The following is a 20986-nucleotide window of genomic DNA, read 5'->3' on the forward strand; positions in this document are numbered from 1 at the left end:
CGGGTTACGCGGGGAGCCGGGCGCGCAAGGGTCCCAGGGGTGCGCGGCGCTCCAGGGGGCGCGCGGTGGGACAAGTGCGGCGGCGGGCGCTGCGGGGCGGGGGTCGGGTCTGGGGCGCCCGGCTGCCCCAGAGCCGGGCTCAGAGGGGCGGCGGGCGGCCGCGCGGCCGCTGCCCGGGCTCCGCCATGCTGCTCAGCGGCCGGGAGGGAGGGAGGGAGGAGGGCGGGAGAGCGGCGCGGAGCCGGGCCGGGCGGGGGGCTGGGGCCGCCGGGGCGGGGGGAGGGGAGGACCCGGCGCGGGGGGCGGGGGGCCGGGGCCGCGCCGGGCCGCGCCGGGCCGGGCCGGGCCGCAGGGAGTCGGGGCGAGCTCCGCGCCCGGGCGCAGCGAGGCGGGGTCTGATGGGCATGGCAGGCGCTCGCTCGCTCCTCTCTCGCTCCCTCGCTCGCTCCCTCACACACGCGCGGAGGGAGGCGAAGCCCGCAGCAGCCACTTCCCCACTTTCCAAACTTCCCAGCGCAACTTTTTCCTCTCCTCCCCTGCCCGTGCCTCCTCCTCCCCCATCGCTCCCCCTTCCCCTGGCCCGCTCCCCGCCGGCCGTAGCTTCCGTGCGCGGCCACCAGGGGGCGCCCGGGCCGAGGCTCCGCTCGGCCAACTTCAGTGGGCTCTTCCGTGGACAGGGCTGGGCGATGAATTCGGGGACGCGGACCAGCATCCCCTAAAGCATCTGATGCGCAGGTCCTGGCGGGAGTTAACAGCGACAGAGGCAGGAGTGGGCAGGCACTCCCAGACTGGGGGGGAAGGCAGCACTCAAAGGGAAACCAGGGAAGCTGGTAATTACAACTTTGTATCACACTGCTCCTGGCTAACACTGGCATGTGCTTAGTAGGTGCTCTGCAAACTCTAGCTGAATTAAAACAAAACAAAACAACAAAGTAGTCTTCCTCACAACTCCTTCGCACCTTCCACTTAAACAGTCTTTTCTCATTAACTTCCTTGGACCTGCCCAGGATCCCTGTAAACGGCCAGGGAACAGGGAAGATTCATACTACCAAACCTTACACCACAGGAATTGAGAGAGCCCTTAAAACCAACCTTCTCTTCCTGAGAAGCGAATGAAGCTTAGAGAAAGCCAAAGGGCAGGGCACAGGCTTCTGGGCCATTTTCAGCAAGTGGGGAAACTGAGTCACAGTCACCCTTGCTTAGTGCTATTAAATGAAAGTTCACTAATTCCTCCTATGCTGACAAAAAAGACTGAAGTATGGGATTAGGTAGAATTGTCAGGAACCCATAGCCTAGAGAGAAAGGCAGGGACAGTCATGCAAAGAGGCAGTTAAAATCAGACAATGAGTGCTAGGACAGACAGAAGCACTGCAAATTACAAACAGAGAGGAAGGTCTCCTAACACAGCTTGGAGGCTCAGTGAAGACTCCTGGGAGGGACCTTGGAACAGAAGGCCAGTGGCAGGACCTGAAGTTGTGTCTTCCAGCCACGCGGGGGACCAGAACATGGAAGGGAAGGACGGGGACACCAGAGACTTGCAGGTTGAACCACATGAGATTGCTGGTTTTATAGGTCAGAAATAACTTATGTTGGCAATTTCATATGGTTCAAGCAACTAGGTATCCAGACCCACCTCAGTCTCAGTGAGCACACATCTGGCGACAGATGCAGAGCAGGCCAGAGTGCCTGGATGGTGTGAGAGAATAGTGTGGCTCCATGTGTCCCACACACAGAGCTCTGAGAACTGCAGCTGTGACAAAAGAGAAGTCCTTTAAAGAATCCCTGTTCCCCGAGGCTCCAGAGCTCCCACTGCTCTTGGTAAGGATGAGGTAAAACAGTTGGGAGGTGGGGGGAGGAGTTCATTCCACTGAGAGGGAGGGTGACATGGGGAGTTAGAAGACACAAGGCAGACAGAGGGTAACAAAGGACCTGATCAAGTTAAAAATGGACCCTTATAATTAAAGCAATGAGGCCAGTGAATGTGTGTGTGATTTTTAAAATGTTCCAAGGCTTTTTTTCCTAAAATTATAAAAGTTTCATTGGCTAATTGTCATGAGTACCAGCTATGACTTCTTCCTTCATGGCCCTCTCTTATGGCTGTGTGACCAGAGTCAGAAGAGTTAACCTCTCTGTGCCTCTCTTTCTCCATCCAGCTTCCTTATAAATATAAATATAAATATAAATATAAATATAAATATATATATATATATAGAGAGAGAGAGAGAGAGAGAGGGAAAGAGAGAGAGAGAGGAGAGAAATTGAGCTAGGGAGGGGCAGAGAGAGAGAACCTTAAGCAGGTTCCACACTCAGTGCAGAGTCTGATGCAGGACTCAATCTTACAACTCTGAGATCATGACCTGAGCCGAAATCAAGAGATGGACGCTTAACTGACTGAGCCACCCAGGGGCCCCTCCTGCCCTATTTTTCTAAGTCAATCTGTGCACAATACTTTGGATCTCCACCAGCGTTGTTACGGATATTGTTAATAAGTTGCAAGAACGAACAGGTCTTTCCACTCCTAGCTGGAAAGAGAGTTGAAAACATTCATCCACACAAAGTAGTAGTATTGTTGAAGATAACTAGACAGGACAAACAACCCAAATGTCCATCTATAGATGAGTGGACATACAAAATGTGATATATTCTCATGCTGGAATATTATCTGTCCAGAAAAAGGAATGAAGTACTGATACATGCTTCTGTGCAGATCAGTTTTGAAAATGTTACACCAGATAAAGGAAACCAGTCACAAAAGGGCAAAAATGATATGATTTATTCATATAAAAGTTCCAGAGGCAGAAAATAATAGAGGCAGCAAGTAGATTAGTAGAATTAGGAGGAACAGGGAGCTTGAGGGACCTGGGGTGAAAAGTACTGGGTTGCTTTGGGGAGTAATGAAAATCGTCTAGAATTAATTATGGTGAAGTTGGCACAATGCTGTGGACATACTACAAACCATTGAATTATACACTTTAAATGAACGAATTGTACAGTATGTGAATTATATTTCCATAAAGCTGTTACCAAAAAACAAGGAACAAACAAGTTTGGGGCTCCAGGAAAGGGTGCTCCTCAAGAACAAGGGTCTTAGTGTTTTCTAACAATTTTTTTCTCCCACTTGGTGGAGTGAGATATGTCCCAATGAGCAGTTCTAAAGTCCTGGAGATTCACTGTTGCTTCTCCTAATGCCTCCCTGAGAAGCTTCAGAGAGTTCGGCTGGCCTCACTGGACCTCGGTTTCCCTGCCACTGGTATGAGCAGGCTCATGAAGAAAATAGCCCTTGAGAATCTTCTGTGTCCAACACTAGAGTTCAGAACTCCATTACCACTGCCTGCCCTGGGGCCTGTAGGCAGGATGGGAAAGGCACTGGGCTCAGGAAGCAGGCGCCGGACTCAGCCACCTGCTTCCTCTCCCAGTGCACATCCAGCCCACTTTCCTTTTATTGCAATTTAATGAAGTTGTTCAATCAGATGGGTACCAGGAATCTGTAGTCTGTAACAGCCCAGGCAGACACAGAAGCCTTGTAGCGTAACTAAACCAACAAAATCTGCCTCTTAAGCAGATCCAGGAGCCCCGGGTCCTGCCAAAGGGCGTCCCTCAGGGAAGGAAACGAGGGGCTCCCTGCTCAGCTGACCCAAAGGAGACACTTTGCTCTGGGCCCGATGGCTGCCCTCTTGGCTGGCCATTGCTTGGGTCGCTGGCCCCACTGGTGTTTTCAGATGGACCCCGCTGGGCCTGACTTCCAGTTCAGCCCCTATTCCAGATGTGCCCATCTCTCACTCACCCAGAGCTCTGGCTTCTCCAGCCCAGCCTTCCTTGTCCAGAAGTTAACTGCTGATGACTGAAAGACAGGACTGCTTTGGGGGCAGGGAGGGTGGGGGAAGGAGAGCAGATTCCAGGACCCTGCAGCATCAACAGTGCTGAAGACAGTCTAGAGGGATGGAAAGAACTAGAAAATATCAGACACTGAGATGATTCAGAAAAGGGCATTCCCTCATGGAAGTGCGGAAGTAGACACAGGATTGCAGGGTATGGATCAGAGTCTATGCAAGATAGCCTTGTAAAACAAACAAACAAACAAACAAAGCAAAACAAAAAAACAACTTAAAAAGAATAATTTAAAAAAAAAAATCCCACCTGTGGTCCAGCTCAGTGGAGGTGTGGAGAACAGGAAGGAATCAGCCCACATGTTGTCCTCACAGAACTTGCCATCCAGGGAGGGAGACAAGAGATGCCATCCAGGGAGGGAGACAAGAGATCAAGTGATTTGGGAGACACATGGGGTGTGTGTATATGTTAGGCGAGCAACTTTAGTTGAGAAAGTCAGACTTCAGAGAGAAGAAATCAGCCAAAGTTCTTTGTAAGAAGGTAAGATAAATGAAAACCAAATAAAGAAATATATATTTATATATATAAATCTATTATATTTAATTTATATATTTAATTACATATAAATATCTATTATATATTTATATATAAATATATAAAATATTTATAAATATATTAAATAAATAAATAATGAATAATGACAAATAAATAAAAATAAAGTTGATCTTCAAGGTTGAGTGAGATTTGGAGGGGGAGGATGAGGAGGGGAAGGTTATTTCACACAGTAGAAAGAGCGTGTGCAGAGGATGGGAGTTTAAGGGTCTGACATATTTGGGAAACTGTGAATGATGACGGGGGAGACTTAGCATTTCAGAAACACTAAGAAAGGTTGGAAATAAGACTGCAGCAGGAAGGGCCATGCCTGAATGTGGGAAGCCCTTCGTCTTACCATTCAGAGGATATATTATTCCCAGCTTGCCCTGCATGAATTGCAGGTGGAATTGAGAGTGACCCCATGTCAGGTTCTAGGTGAGATGTGTGCAGGCATTAGTGACACACCAGTGCTCTGCACTGACTTAATTCACAAATGCTTATTGTGTCCCCACATGTACCATATAGTGTGCTAGGCATGAAGGAGTATGGTCCCGGCCTCTGGTTGCTTGCAGTTTTGAAACAAGATGGAAATACTCAGGCGTCCAGTTGCAATGCATTTTAGTGCCAAGTGAGTGCTGTAGTATTGTGAGAGTCCAGGAGACATCAGGGAGAATTGGAATGTCAAGGACATCTTCTAGGAGCCTTGGAGATTTGACTTAGGTGGTGAAGGAAAGGTAGCATTTCAACAGATGGAAAGAGAAAGCACAGGGACGGCTGTGGGGCTGGGAATAGGACATCCAGACTGGAGAAGAGAGTGGGCTGGCACAGTTGGTGGCAGGGTGGCGGGTGCAGAAGGACAAGCAGCTAGGGGTTGTCATAGACCAATTCTGTGCAGGACCTTTTATCTAACGGGTCTCGGCAACACTGTGAGACAGATATTTTTACCCCATTTTAAAGATTAGGAAACAGTCTCAGAGGTGATACATGGCGTATTCAAGTCACACATTTGATGGTTAGAGGCCCAGAATCTCTACTTCTTTCTACGAAACCACTTGCTTCCTTTCCGACACAGATGGAAAGGTAGCACGGGTAGCATGGGCTGATTGGGTGTGGCTTCTGAACACACACACACACACACAGTCACTGGGGGACACATTCACACCGCATACAGCGCATCCTGGACTGTCTCTCATCTCATTAGGACATGGGACAATTGTCCTTTAGGAGACTTGTGCCTTTCACTCTAGCCAAGCTGTGCCAGGCTCCATCCCTCCTTTTAGGATTCAGAAGAAGTATGGAAAGGGGAAAAAGAAATGTGATGCCTGAAACAAAATACCCCATCGAGCTGACCACTAAGTAGCACTTAGACCCTGAGTATACACACAGCTGCTTTATGTAATGAAGGCTATAGGCCGTGTTCCTGGATATAAAATAACAAACCACATATAACGTTTTACATTGCTATGTAATTAGCACGGATCTGTGAGTGTGTGAGCCGGCTGCGGGGAAGGAAGGGGGGCTTGGGCCTCCAGCACGGTAAGCCGTGGAGAAAAGACCATGTGCTGTGGGACCAGAAAGACAGGAGTTTGAATCCTGGCTCCTTCGCTTTGTATCCCTAAGGGCACTAGGGCATTTCTTGGGGTGAGAGTGCTGGTGGCGCCTGCCTCTACGGAGGTTGTAGTAAGACTTTGGGCCACTTATTTAAACTCAGAGAACCTCCAATTTTATATCTGTCAATAGGAGTAAAAGTATAAGCCCTACAGAAAATGGTTTTGCCCTTTCTGCCCCCATGGAAACACTCGGCAATATCTAAAGACATTTTTGGTTATCATAACTGGGAAGGTGCTGCTGGCCTCTGGTGGGTAGAGGCCCTGAGTGCTGTTAAACATCCTACCGTGAGTGGGGCAGTTCCCACAGCAAGGAACTCTCCCCCCACAGAATACCAGTCATACTGAGATTGAGGAATCCTGCCTTACAGCGTTGCTGTTTGGAGGTCCTCATCTTTTTTTTTTTTTTTTTTAATTTATTTGACAGACAGAGATCACAAGTAGGCAGAGAGGCAGGCGGGGGTGGGGTGGGGGGTGGGAAGCAGGCTCCCTACTGAGCAGAGAACCCACTGAGGGGCTCTATCCCAGGACCCTGAAATCATGACCTGAGCCGAAGGCAGAGGCTTAACCCACTGAGCCACCCAGGTGCCCCTGGAGGTTCTCATCCTTACAAACTTTTACCGGCAATGTACTGTGTACCCAACACTGTTCTTATCACTTTATTTAAATGTGTTACCTCTTACTCGTTTGTAGTACATTGATGAGGAAGATACTATTATTATCCTTATTTTACAGATGACGAAACTGAGGTCCCCAAACCTGCCCAGAGTCACACAGCCGGTCATCAGTGGAGCCAGGATCTGAAACAAGGCAGTGTGGCTCCAGAGCCTGCCAATGTGCCTGACGGAGCTCACACTCAGCAGGTGCCTACTTCTGTGTCTGGCACATGGTATTGATGGTGACTCCTGAAAGGGCATGAGAGGAATCATTCATTCCTTCCTGCATCGCATATGTGTGGTGAGTCTAATCCGTGCCTGGTACTAAAGAACTGGGCAACGAGATAGGTAGAGTTTTTGCTCCCACAGACCTTACTTCCAAGTTAGTGAAGACAAATAATAGAGCGGTAACCATTACCAGTGGAGACAATGGAAGTCATAGAGTGTCCGGTGAACCAGGAAGAGTTTGCCAGGAAAAGATCTGCGGAAAGAGCATTCCCAGTGGAGGTTAAAGCCCCGAAAGAGAAAGCCACCTTTGGTGTGTTTGGGACAAGACAGAAGTCCAGCAAAACTGGATGCATAGGACACAAGGGAGAAAATCCTAAGAGATCACAAAGAGATGTGGGTCTGGAATTCCAGCTTTGCTGAGAAGCTAGAGGAGGGTTTTAAAGAGGAGTAACATGACCTGATTTGCATTTTTAGAAGATGGATCAGACTGTAGTGTGGGCCTCAGGAGTCCGCTAAGGGCTTTAGGGCAGTGCTTGGGATGAGGAGGTTGTAGGAGAACGAGGAAAGTGAGCAGATTTGGATCACACAGTTAGAGCCAGAGGGCAGGTAGGCCATGGGGATGAAGGGGCCAGAAGAATCAAAAGAAACACTGAGGTTTTTGTCCTGAGGGACTGGCTGCATTTACTGAGAGGGGAAGGCTAAGGGAGTGAGCGGGGGTGGGGGGGGGTGACAAGAATCCGGTTTTAGGTCATGTTAAGTATGAGCTGCCCACTGGGGTCCACGTGGAGGTGTTAGGGGAGCAGCCTACATGTGAGCGCAGGCCTCCGCAGAGTGGTCCAGGCTGGAAGGGCTCCTTTGGGTTCCATTGCACAGGGATGCTATTTAAAACAAAGGGCCCATCGGGACGCCTGGGTGGCTCAGTTGGTTAAGCAGCTGCCTTCGGCTCGGGTCGTGATCCCGGCGTCCTGGGATCGAGTCCCGCATCGGGCTCCTTGCTCATCAGGGAGCCTGCTTCTCCCTCTGCCTCTGCCTGCCATTCTGTCTGCCTGTGCTTGCTCTCTCTCCCTCTCTCTCTCTGACAAATAAATAAATAAAATCTTTAAAAAAAAAACAAAAAACAAAAACAAACAAAAAAAAAAAAAAACAAAGGGCCCACCTGAAAGACAGAGAAGACAGAGAAAGCCTGCGGCTAACACCAGAGGACCTACTCATTTCCAGTTTGAGAGAGGAGCCTCCACCCCAAGCAACAGAAGCAGAAGAACACCAGAAGGCGAGAAGGCAGGAACCCAGGGAAAGAAACCAGGGAAGTGACCATTAGATTTGAGCGCAGGGAGGTTGACGGGAGGCATTTCAGTGGATTGCTAGGGACAAAAACTCCACAGATTGAGAACAGAGGGAGGAGAGGAAGCAGAAACAGCCAGTTCAGGCGACCCTTCTCAGGCTGTGGGGAAAAGGGGTAAAGTAATGGAGTGGCATAAGAACACGGGGGCAATGGAGAGACCTTTTAGAACGTGGGTCATACAGGGTGCTTGTAGGCTGATAGGAAGGATGGGCAGCAGGAAGGAACTTGGGATCCCAGGGAGAAAGGGCTCTACCGGAGACAGCCTTCAGAGGCACAAGAGAGAGTGCAAGACACTTGAGATCCAAAGGCAGTGGACAGGCTAATCCTTGGTGGGACATTTCAGCTGCTATTTACATGAAGGAAGGCAGCTAGCATACGACAGTCTCAAAGAAGGGAGCCCCCATGACCTGTCCGAGGACGCAGTCATTCAGAGTAGAACCATTTGTGCGGCGTGTCTTCATAGGAAGGAGTTAAGAACAGGAGGCTCTCCAAAGGGGCCCAAATTTGGGATTCACCAGAATGAGAGGGCCAGGCTGAGGCAGGAGAGAGCAAGCACAGAGGTTGTCCAGATGGACTCAAGCAGAGCTAAATGAAGTATAAATGGTTAAGGGGGGGGTGGTAATTGGTAGTTCAACCATCATCTAGGGGTGATGTGTGCCTTTCAGCTTCCTCCTTTTATCTGGGCCCTGGCAGGATCAGTGTGGTTTGCGCAAGTTAATGTATGCATTTCTATAGTGACTAAGAGCTTGTAACTACCAAACACAAGCTTGTAAGAAAAAGCTTCACACAACTTCCCAGCTTCCTCCCTCCAGATCTCCATGTCCTCATCAGTGGAACAAAAACGACAGCAAGGCGGGGCTCCCAGCTTTGTTGTGGGGATCAAGCTGATGGACGTGAGAGCACTTGGTGTACAGTCGAAGCTGGGAATATTACTTTTATGATTATTATTAATAATACTGATAAGAAGAGGGCTCTAAGGTACATCCTGTCCTAGGATAAACACTGTGGCGCTCTTCTGAATAAGTTATAAGGGGCACCTGGGCGGCTCACTTGGTTGAGCGTCTAACTCTTGACGTCGGCTCAGGTCATGATCTCGGGGTCATGAGATGGAGCCCTGGGTCAGGCTCTGAGCTGAGCATGGAGCTTGCTTAAGAACTTCTCACTCCCTCTCCCTCTGCTTCTCCTCCCTCTCCCCTCTGCAAATGCTCTCTCTCTCTCTCAAGCAAATGAATAGTTATAGGGGCGCCTGGATGGCTCAGGTGGTTAAGCCTCTGCCTTCAATTCAGGTCATGATTCCATTGTCCTGGGATCGAGCCCCGTATCGGGCCCCCTGCTCAGCAGGGAGTCTGATTCTCCCTCTCTAGCTTCCCCACACTGGTGTTCCCTCTCTCACTCTCTCTGTCATAAATAAATAAAATTTTTAAAAATAGTTATAAAAGAGCACAAGTCATTGTGCAACATGGACACCTTCTGAAGAAGTCTTGAGTGTCCGTGGCACGGTGGTCTCCAGAGCCCCCACATCGAATAGTGGGACAGGGCACACTGCGCACAAGGGCGCTCTGCTGAGGACGTGAGCGGCAGTGCTATCCAGCCGGAGGCGAAGACCTGCCTCTGTGTTTGACTCCACCAGGCACTGTGAAAGCTGGCAGTGGCTTGGGGGGCGCCCACCAGCACACTTGTGCAAATATTTAGAATCACTTGGCCTTTACTTACCCAAACATGCAATGGGGAGTCTGTTGACTTTCTTTAGTTCTCGACATTTTCATGATGACGTTCCAGGTGTACCCCCAGTTAACAGAGGTTCTCTCCTCTACTTGCATGCCCTGCTTTCCCTTCAAACTCATCATATCCAAATTCGAAACTCCATTTTTCTCAATTTGGAATTCGGGTTGGATTCTCTCCTTCTCATCTGTTATGCATGCTACGTCTTCTCATTAATCCTACCCAGAGGCTACTTACGACATTTAGCGACAAGAAGCTCATTTCCTTCTGAGGTAGCCAACTCCACTTTAAAGCAACTCTTAACATTTAGAAACATCCGTAAATCGAGTCTGCCTCCACCTGTCTGAGGTGTGCATCAGCATACCTTATATCCACAAGGGGCTGGTTCCCTCCCTCGGGATCCCATGGAGCAAGTCTTCTCCACTGTCTTCGTCATAGATTCACAGAGACAACAGAGATTCACAGAGACAAGGTCACATGCAAAAGGTTTTGCCTGTTTCTACTCTCTTGATCACTATTTTAAAGATTCCTTGTGTGGTGATGGGCATTAAAGAGGGCACATGGTGGGCGCCTGGGTGGCTCAGTTGGTTGGGCAACTGCCTTCGACTCAGGTCATGATCCCGGACTTCCAGGATCGAGTCCCGCATCAGGCTCCCAGCTCTTTGGGGAGTCTGCTTCTCCCTCTGACCTTCTCCTCTCTCATGCTCTCTCTCACTCATTCTCTCTCAAATAAATAAATAAAATCTTTAAAAAAAAAAAAAGAGGGCACATGGTATGATGAGCACTGGGTGTTAAACTCCACTAATGAATCATTGAACATTATATCAAAAACTAAGGATGTACTTACTATACCTTGGCTGATTGACTTTAAATTAAAAACAATTTAAAAAGATTCCTTGTGGGGCACCTGGGTGGCTCAGTGGGTTAAGCCGCTGCCTTCGGCTCAGGTCATGATCTCAAGGGTCTTGGGATCAAGCCCCGCATCGGGCTCTCTGCTCAGCAGGGAGCCTGCTTCCTCCTCTCTCTCTGCCTGCCTCTCTGCCTGCTTGTGATCTCTGTCTGTCAAATAAATAAAAAAAATCTTAAAAAAAAAAAAAAAAAAAAAGATTCCTTGTGCCTAGAACCCATGTTGGTTCCAACATTCTGCAGTTTTCTCATTCATTAATTTACTAAGTCGTACATCTGTCATCTATGTGCCCAGGGATTGAAGGCTAAGAGAGATGAAATGATTTGTCCAGAATCTTCCAGCTGCTAAGCTGTTCTGATTGTAGACCTGCTCTTTCAATATACCACAGCTGCCTCCGTTGAGAAGCAATGGCCCTTTGAATCCAGTCAGCCTTCCAACTGGCAGAAGTGCCCCTGCTTAGCTGAATTTTCTGCCTCAGAGCTTTTCCCTTAATCTGTCCAGACTGTCTAGCAGTCCCACTTCTTTCTTCTCCTCTCAAATCAGCAGCTCATGCTAGAGGTCTAGCCGAATCAGTGCCAATCATTTCTTCACCGTTCTAGAGCCTTTTTCCTCCAGACATCCAGACATCCCACAGCTGAAGTAATCACTGTTTCCAGCCATAACCTAAAACATTAATTAGAGCAGGACTAGGAAAACAGTTCTTCAGACAGTGAATCATTAAGACAGTGAATTCAAAGGACTGTCACATCTAGAGGGAGAGAATATGGCTAGACAGAAGCCTCATGAGGGTAGAGCTCGTGTCTGTGTTTTTCATTTAACTTTGTGCATCGTTCATATTCCTAATGGCTGCTATGGCTAATTGATAACATATTGGGGGCACTTCCACTGTGTCGGGCATTTAACAAGATGTAAGAGGTGGGAGAGTGCGATTTGTTCCAACCCCTCACCAACGCTTGACCTGGCCCATTTTTGTAATTATAGTCATCCTTATGGGTGTGAAGTGGTCTCTCGTTGTGGTTTTAATGTGCATTTCTCCAATGACTAATGATGCTGCATCTTTCATGTACTTCTTTGACATTCTTAGTGAGTGAATCCTTTGTTCGAAGTTTTGGCGCACGTACTACTGGGCTGTTTGACTTTTTCCTGACTTGTGATAACTTCCTCAATATTGTGTTCACAAGTCTTTTGTCAAACAAGATTTTGCAAATACATGTTTTCTCCCAGGACATGGCTTGTATTTTCGTTTTCTGAAGAATGCCTTCTGAAGAGCAAATTTTTTTAACTTCTAAGAAATCCAGTTTTTTGGTTTGTTTAATAACTCATGCTTTTTTGTGTCTTATTTTAAAGATCTTGGCCTAACTCATGGTCACTAAGGTTTTCTTTCCTTGGCTTTCTCCCAGAAGTTTTATAGTTTTAGGTTTTACAATTAGGTTCAGTAATCCATTTTCAGTTGAATTTTGAATGAGGTGTGAGGTAAGGATCAAGAGCTCCTCCTCCTCCCTCTTCTTCCTCCTCTTCCTCCTACCCCCTCCTCTTCCTCCTCCTCCTTCTTCTTCTTTGGAAATGACTATCATCACAGTCTCATGTGTTAAAAAGATTATCCTTTCTGTACTGCATTGCCTTTGCACCTTTATAAAAAATCATTTGCTGCTGATGTGTGGGCCTATATTTGGACTATTTTGTTCCACTGATACATATATTTACAGTAACACCACACTGCCTTTATTATTATAGCTTTAAAATTAGCTAAACAGATAGGCAGTGTACATCTTCGAACTTTGTTCTTCATTTTCAAATTCCTTTGGCTACCTTAAGTCATTTGCATTTTCATAAAGATTTTAGAATCAGTTTGTCAATTTTTGCACAAAATCCTGCTGAGTTTCTGACTGAGATTGCAATGAATCTCCAGATCAATCAGGGGAGCATTTACATTTTTAATCTCATGATTCATAAGCACGGCTTATCTTTTTTTAGATTTTCTTTAACTTCCCCTGGCAATATTTTGTGATTTTCAGCATGTATAACATGTATATCTTTTATAATAATTTTCCCTAAGTATTTCATAGTTTTTAATGCTGTTATACATAGCATTTTAAAATTTTCAATTTATGGGGACACCTGGGCAGCTCAGTTGGTTAAGCGTCTCCCTTCAGCTCAGGTCATGATCCCTGGGTCCTGGGATTAAGTCCCACATCAGGCTCCCTACTCAGCAGGGATCCTGCTTCTCCTTCTCCCTCTGCCTGCTGCTCCCTCTGCTTGTGCTTGCTCACTCTCTCACTCTCTTTCTGATAGGTAATTAAAGTATTAAAAACAATTTAAAATTTTTAATTTATGACTGTGCTTTGCACATATATAAAATGCAACTGAATTCTGTATATTGCTTTTATTTCCCACAACCTTACCTTTTTTTTTTTTTAATATACCTAGTGAGATGACCATATGGATCTGTAATGATATTCCCTCTTCATTCTTGTTATTGGTAATTTAATGTGCATTTTTCATCTGTATATGTTCTTAAAAATAAACGTTGCTATTTTGTATGCATGTATTTTTAATGCATATAAATGGTACTGTGTTATTAATCTGATTCCTTTTTTGCTTTTGGGCCCCAAAGAGTACACTCTACAACCAATTTCTATTTCTTCTGACTGCTACGTAATACGCAATGGTGCTACCCCACACATTTTACCTGTTCACTCTGACTGATGGTCTTCCAAGTTACCTCCAACTCCCTGACTCCACAGATAATGCCGCCATGAACATCTTTATACATATTCTCTTGTAAACCTGCACGAAGTTTTGGGGGGATGCATACTCAGGAGCTCAATAGCTGAATTATAAAATGTGCATTCAGTTATTTTGACTATATGATAGGGAATGTCCTCCAGAATGGCTCCACCACTTCATATCCTGCCTGCCTGAGGGATTTAGGGAATCCTGTATCTACGAATCTTGCCACCATCAAGCCTTCTAATTTTTATTGGTGTAAATTATAGAAAATGATATGTCGTTATAGTTTAGCTTAAATCTCTCTGATTACTAATGCTTATAAGCAGCTCTCCCTATATTTTTTTGTTTTGGGGGGAGGTTTCATTTCTGAAAATTTCATATGTATCCTTTGAGTTTTCTCTTTTTCTTCTTCATTTGCAGGAATTTCCTGTATCTTCTATATGTTAATCTTTTTAAAAAGATTTTATTTATTTGAAAGAGAGAGACAGAGAGAGTGTGAAGGGGGAGAGGCAGAAGGAGAAACAGACTCTCCACTGAGCTGGGAGCCTGACTCAGGACTCAATCCCAAGACCCATGAGATTATGATCTGATTCAAAGGCAGCCACTTAACCAAATGAGCCACTCAGGTATCCCTAAATGTTAATCTTTTGTCAGTTTTAAACATTGTGAATATCTTCTATCCTGTTATTAATTTATCTTCTCCATGGTGCCCTTCATTAATAAGAAATATTTTTTATTTATTATTTTATTATTTTATCTTTTTAAAGGTTTCTATTTATTTGAGAGAGAAAGAGAGAGAGACTGAGCATGAGCAGGGGAAGGGAACAGAAGGAAAGACTCCCAAGCAGACTCCCTGGTGAGCATGAAGCCCAGCACAGGGCTTGATCCCATGACTCTGAGATCACGACCTGAGCTGGTATCAACAGTTGGGTTGCTTAACTCACTGAGCCACCCAGGCACCCCCGGGACACATTTTTAATATTAAGTCAGCCTGTCTGTGAACATTTATGTCTCTCAATGAATTCAGATCATCTTCTATGTTTTATATTAGTATTATATTCTTTTTATATAGTAGTCTTTTATATGTTCTTTCTCCATAGTATTTTTGTTGTAATTCCTAGATACTTTCTATGTTGTTGTTACTATGAATGGTGCTCTATTTAATGAGTGCCTTCTGTCTGCAGGCCCTGTGTTGGGTGCTAGGGATGTAGTAGTGGTCATGACACAGGCTCTGGTCTCATGGAGCTGACACTGCAAAGACAGACATGACACATGTAAATAGACGAATAAGACCACACATTGTGAAGAGTTGCTAAAGCAAAGAGATTTGCTAAAGCAAAGGCCCAGCCTTCAACCCTGGCCCTTTGCCTTCCCTATGTCATTTTGCAATGCTCTGCATCTCTGCTCTTACAGAGATCCTGACCAGATGTCAGGAAACCAGGATTTCCAGTCCCAGATCTGATTCTATCTAGCAAGTTTGTTCATCTTTAGAACAAAGGGCTGAACTAGACAAACTTTCAGGAGTCTTCTAGAACCATCCATTTTCCTTTGTTCCTTCTCTTCTCCCTCCCTCTCTCCTCCTTTCCTTCCTTCCTTCCTTTCTTCCTTCCTTCCTTCCTTCCTTCCTTCCTTCCTTCCTTCCTTCCCTGATTGAGTGTGAAAGAAAGCACAGTATTACTTGGGGAAGGGAAACTGCCATGTCTGGTTTTAAGATGTCACAATAGTCAGGCCAAATGCCCACAGAACGTTCAGGTATGAATCTTGGGAGAAGACTCTATGGTAGAAATGGACGATTGAGAGATATGCTTAAAGCTGCCATGTGAATGAGACAACTTAGAAAGAGGGCATAAAATAACAAAAGAGGAGGACTAAGCCATTTAGAGTATCTGAGCCATTTAAAGTAAATTAGAGAGAGGACAATTTTCAGAGGAAAATGGCCATAGGTTTAGTTTTAAATGACAAAGGTTTTTAATCTCCTATAAAGACACTTTGGGTGGAAGTTTAATGATTCAAAATCAACCTTTTAGAATCGTTTCTACATCATCTTCCCTCTGGAATAAAACTGGAAAAAATGTCAAATTGATGACCTTCTGTGATCTCAAAAGCATATTGGCTTTTAAGGATTTTGTTAACAAGACACTGGAGCAAGTCACCCTATTGCACATTGCCTCAGTTTTCCCATTTATTAAGTGAGCATAATAAGTCTTATCTGATGAGGCTGTGGTTAATGTGAAATTTGGCTTAGGAAAGTAGGAAATTTTTATGGAATTAGGAAATCTTCATGTTTTAATTCTTTATGATAATACCAAGGGTTAAATTTGTTTTCTGTCTCTGACCTTTTCTCCCCATCCAGTGACTAGCTTTTTCGTAAACTAGTGTTCACTCCATTCTCGCATACCTCCTCCTTCTGTCTCAGCTCCTCTGGGCGCCCCACACCCAGCAGTTGGGAGACTGGAAAGACACCATCTGCTGGTTAATAAACAGACATGTATTCATTTATAAGTTGATTGGATGAGCATGTCTCTTGATGTCCCTGTTCTGAATGTTTGTGCGTTCCACCACAATCTCACACCCAGAGGCTGTGTGGCTGGGATGAATCCCATCTGAGCGGACCATCCTTCCTGGAATCCGTGGGCTGCAGAGGACGTGAGTTTAGCCAAAGTGGACACCTGCCACTGACTCAGAACAGCAGTGGCTCTAGAGAATCCTGACTTTACAGAGTCTGCTTGGGGCCCTGACCGCAAGGCCCGAGCATCACGGATGGAGCATGTATGGGACACCATATGGGTGGGGGGAGAGCGTGGTGAAACTGGAGTAAACCAAGAGACCTGAGTCCTAGCGCCTCAGAAGGAAAGAGGATAGTGCGGATGGTGACAGGCTTGGGACAGACCCTTAAGGCATTTCATGGGCAACTTTTTATTTATCTAGGGCAGATTGGGACCCAGCAACCCATAACTTCCCCCGCCGATGGATTACTATTCTTTCTAAAGATCCACACTTCTCTCAAGCCCCTCTGAGCTCTGCGACGTCCACTGGCTGCCCTTTCTGGAGCGTGAGGATTTCTCTGGGAGCTGCAGGTGCTCGTGCTCCCTGCACTTGGCCGGGGTCTTGGGCTGCCCTCCTCCAAGCCGACATAAAGAGCTGCAGATGTATCTGGGCTCCTTGGCCATGCACTTGAGTTCTTTATCCCCAGGTCCGTGTCCCAGAGACATGAATTGTTGAAAGGGAGACTGTTTGCTTTGTTTTTTAAAGATATGTTGAAGAAACAGAATGAAGCACAGAATTAAGAAGAGCCAGCTCCTCCACTGCCCACAGGTTTATAGGCGCAGAAAATCCTTTTGTGAGATGGGAACTCAACACCAATCAGTTTGCAAGGCTTTTCCATTTCCCAGAGGAGACACTGAGGCCCTCCCATTAAAAGCACTTGCCCAAAGTCTTGTAGAGAGTCAGTGACAGAACGGAGATTGAAATCCATTTATTTTTTGTTTAATCCCAGTCTGAGCTTCGACTCTGTACAGCAGGGATGACTTAGGGCAGTCTTAGAAGGGGGATGAGCGGCCCTGGGCAGCACGCAGGCAGCCAGGACCAGGCCAGGGGCTGGGGCTGTCTCTGCGGGCCTGCACATCTCTCCCTGGGAGCTCACGCCGGTCCTCGCTTTCTGTCTTAGTCATCTCTCCTCCAGCTTGGGCTGCCATCCATGCAGCAGGACTGATCTGGGGCCGGGGGGTGGTCTGTCTGTGGGCACACCTACCTGATTGCTCTAGCCAAGCTCTAAGCCCCACACCCACCCACCACTAAACGCAGAGTCTGAAAGCCAATGGGTGGTGAGTGGATCCCGGCACTGGAGCTGGAACATGAACTTGAGGTCGGACCGATCTAAATTCAGAACCCCAATTTACCTGCTCTTAGTTGTACAGGCTTACACAAGCTACTTTAGGAGCCTCCGCTTCCAAATTTGATTTTCACACTAACCCAGGTGAAGAACCCATGTTAGAAAAGTGAGAATCAGAGATGAAATGGTGACAGTGTAGGGGCAACAGCAATTACAGGAGAGGTAGGTCATGACCAATGGGACCCTCGTTCCCTGGAGCTGAGTTCAAATCCTCCCACCGGCAAGTTCTGTGAGGCAGGTGCAAGGCTTGTCCCATTTTATGGATGAGGAAACCAAGGCAGGAAGGGTTGGGCACTAGCTTTGCTATCTCTCTATGTCCCTCATGTGCTTCCTGAGACAGGCAAGGAATTCCTTCTCACCGTACTGGGGAGAAGTTGAGGCACAGAGAGGAAGATAAACAGTGAGCCCAGGGTCACCAAGGAGTTACTAGAGGGGCTGGGTCTGAGTACAGATTCCCTGGCTCCCATCTCAGGATCCCCCGCCCCTGGCCTCTACTTGCTGGGCTCCGCCAAGCCCCAGGGAAGGCATGTTGCCCCAGAGCGGTGCTCTCCCAGGCCAGCTCACCCCTCCCGCCAGGGAAGCACTGCCCTTATCCCCTGCCAGACAGCCTTGTTGCCCAACGCGTGGACAGGAGCCAAGCCTGGCAGCCTTTGGTGGGCATCCAAGTCGAACTGCTCTTTCCTGCGCCGAGTTTAGCACGCAGCATGGCTTCATCATCCAAATATGTCCTGCCAGGCAGGCCTCAGCTGCTGGCCGGCGGGGCACTTGGCTGCCCGAGAGAGCTTGGCATTAATTGGGCCCAGCCAACCTAAATCACGGCTCTCATTAAGAGGAAGTCCAGCCATTCTCCAGCAGGGAAGGGGTGAGAGGTGGATGTCAGGGGAAGAACCTCTCACTGGAAGGGGTTGAGTCCCGTGGTGGCCCTGGGACCCTAGCAAGTGTCTGGATCGTGCAGACCCCCTCATCCAACTACCCGTCTGCGGGGCTAAGAGGCTGTCCCCAAAGATCTCTGAGAGTTCATGCCAATCATAGAGCGGTCCTGGTGCTTTGGGTGGGGGGGCGATACTGGTTTTCCTCTCTGCTTGGAGCACCATCAGGGATAAATCCCATTATAGCCTGTGGGGCATCTGTCACCTGACTTTGGGGGGCAAGAGAAGGTCCTCCCCCTGAACAAAAGATCTCCCAGGGGTTGCTTTGCTGTCTGGAACCTTGACAGTAGAAGGCTTGGATGGTCCCGGCCACAGAGCAAGGCGCTCTAGCAGGGGCAGCTTCCCAGGGAAGCTGGGTCACTTGCAGCAAGGCAGGGAAGGGGTTGCCTGCCAGGGTCTGTCCTAAAAGCAGACTTGAGCTGCAAACAATGGTCAGCTGGACTGAGATGACCAGAAAATTTTGGGCCAGTTTGAAAACAAATTACAAACTTAAAACCTCTGATCTTGCCAAGCACGCACGCACCTACCCGCCCATGCGTGCCTCATGACGTTCATTCCACCCTCGGCGCTGATGAAGCTCTAGCCACGCACCAAGTACCACGCGGGGCCTGGGAATATCGAGGAACCACATGGAATCGTTGCCTTATCCAGAGTCATGATCTATGGAGAAGGACAAGCATCTGAAAAATTGACATCAATCCTCTACCAAAGATTTGTGCAAGGTCCTCTGGGTACAGACGCAGAAGTTACGGACTCTGACGTGGTGGGAGGCGGTCCAGGAGGCAGACGGGGTTCCCAGAGGAGATGGCATCAGCAGTGTCTTGGAGAGTGAGTTGGAAGTACAGGAGAGGACAGCAGAAGAGAGGAAAGAGGGGAGTAAAAGCCAAACAGAGAGACGAAAGGGGCACTCTGCTCAGAGAACAGAACAGCTGGTTCTGTGTGGTTAGAGGGGAGGATAAGGAGTGAGGGGTGGGAAAAAGGGTCTAGTGAGGCTTAGGCTTGGACTTCTACGATGACCCATCTTCGGGGGGGACCCAAGTTTGTTCCAGTGATATTTTACAGCAGTTCCTAAACCCTGTCTGTGCCTCAGAGACACCCGAGAGCTTTCATAAGATACAAATAACCAGTCCCTACCCCTGTGATCCTGATTTAGCTGGCATGGTGGGGGCCAGGAATCTATTTTAAACCAGCTCCCTAGGTAATTCTGAGGTAGCTAGCTAACAGCCTAAGATTGCTCGAAAATGTAAGATGCCAATACATGCGTCAGAGAAAAATAGAGCAGAATTGGGAGACAGAATTCTGACGGAGGGGGATGGCACAATTTGCAACAGCATGGTCAGGGAATGGAAGACCTGAGGGAGTGGAGGAGAGAGCCCTGGGGAAGCCTGGGAGAAGACCATTCCAGGAAGTAAAAATAGCAGGTGCAAAGGTCCTGCAGAAGGGCTGACTGACGTCTTAAAGGGAGAATAAGGCCAGTGTTGCTGAAATATAGGAGGTGAGGTCAGAGAGGCAGTCAGGACAGGCAGGTTGTGTAGGGCTTATCCCCTGGTCTTTTTAAACCTTTGATTTAGTCCCACCATCTTGTGAAGAAATGGGCCCAGGGAAAGGACCTTGAGTAGAATCATCTTCTCTGTGTTCCTCTTTGGCACAGGGCTTAGAGCAAGGCTGTATGGCTGGGTAGTGTAGAGGAGCATGGAGATGAATAGAATATAGGTTTTGTTGCCCCAAGGATCTCAGTCTAGAGGGGGAGACCCCACTCATGCGATTCTTTCCAACAGGTGGCAGACTGTAATCCATGCTAGCATCCTGATTCCAACTATCACAGAATTAGCTGTCCCAGTTTGAGGATGTGTGGAGGAGGTGGGCATGTGACTGAGCAGACTGTCACTGAATAGCACCTGGGGGGTGGGTAGGGTAGGAAGCGGAGCAAGTGCAGAGAGGGAGCGGGAAGGGAGGTCTGTGGTTTGGGGAAGGCAGAACGGAGGAAAGTCCTGAGTTTCAAATCTCGAGCAGCCTTGACATTTGAGACCAACTGGGGCACATGGCTTTTTTGCTTCTCCCTGGTCTCCATGTCCCCACCTTTCCCACAGGGTTGGTCCCTCCTCTGAATGTTGGCTGTGGAGATGGCTGACGTGCTGCCTGGTCCTGGGTCCACCGGCCGGCAGCATGGTGTGGGGGAGGATGGCTCAGGGAGGAAGTCTGGCAGCACCCTGCCCAGGGTAGAGCCCTCTCTCTTTGGAGCACTGGGTGCTCCATTGGCTGCAAGAAGAGGAAGAAAGCCGGGTGAGGAAGGAGGAGAGCACGATTTGGTCTGTTCTCCTCCCTACCCACAGCAATACTTTCAGGCTTCCTGGGAGCCATTGTGGGCAAGGGCCACCAAACGGCGTCTCCTCACCATTTGCGCTGCCCATCTCATTGGCCAATGTGTTCCAGATCTCAACTGCACCCCGGAAGTGGCATCGTTATTACTGCCTCATTTCACACAGTGGAGGGGCCAGTGGGACACGTGGAGGTGGGCACGATTGTCCTCGAAGGAGCCAGGGTTTTTCTG

The sequence above is a fragment of the Enhydra lutris genome, unplaced genomic scaffold, assembly GCF_002288905.1.
Source record: "Enhydra lutris kenyoni isolate GAN:26980312 unplaced genomic scaffold, ASM228890v2 scaffoldscaffold9, whole genome shotgun sequence".
NCBI classification, from domain to species: domain Eukaryota; kingdom Metazoa; phylum Chordata; class Mammalia; order Carnivora; family Mustelidae; genus Enhydra; species Enhydra lutris.